The sequence below is a fragment of the Nanorana parkeri genome, unplaced genomic scaffold, assembly GCF_000935625.1.
Source record: "Nanorana parkeri isolate BGI_ZX_2015 unplaced genomic scaffold, ASM93562v1 scaffold2701, whole genome shotgun sequence".
In the NCBI taxonomy this organism is placed as follows: Eukaryota; Metazoa; Chordata; class Amphibia; order Anura; family Dicroglossidae; genus Nanorana; species Nanorana parkeri.
In genome coordinates, this window is record NW_017308969.1 from 112,163 (window position 1) to 112,826 (window position 664).

The following is a 664-nucleotide window of genomic DNA, read 5'->3' on the forward strand; positions in this document are numbered from 1 at the left end:
GAGCGCCCGGGAGATTTTTTTTTTTGTTTTTTTTAACAGCAGCAGAGCCGCTGGACAATAGGAAACTATTGGGCGGAGTTAGCTGTCACTGCTAGCTCCGCACAATTTTCTATTTACTTTTTTCACTCTTTCTCTGTTCTGCTCGGTGCCTCTGGAGGGACCGAGCAGAACAGCCGAGCCAAATGCCGCTCGGCGGCATTCGGCTATTCACTCACTGCTGTTCGGGATCTTTCAGAATAGCCCGAACAGCAGTGTGAAGCCTGCCGGAGGTTCGGCTGAGTCGAACTCCTTCTGCACTTCGGGTCAGCCGAACATGCTGAGCATGTTCGGCTGATCCGAAGCCACACGAAGCAAGCCGATGTACGGCTGAAATCAGCCGTACCAGCCTGAAGTGAATAGCCGAACAGTGTTCGGCTCACTTCACTTCTGAGCGGTCATTCACTCGGCTGCCCTAGGCAGCTTTCTGAATAGACCCCATAGTAGCGTAAAGTTAGGCATCATCAGCATCTTCATTACAAGGTCTTCTCAGCACCATCTAGTGGCTGAATGTGGGAAGCACATCCCATTACAAGGTCTTCTCCTATTGGTGTTGCTGATCACATGTTTGTGGTATACACCAGCACCATCTAGTGGCTGAATGTGGGAAGCACAGCCCATTACAAGG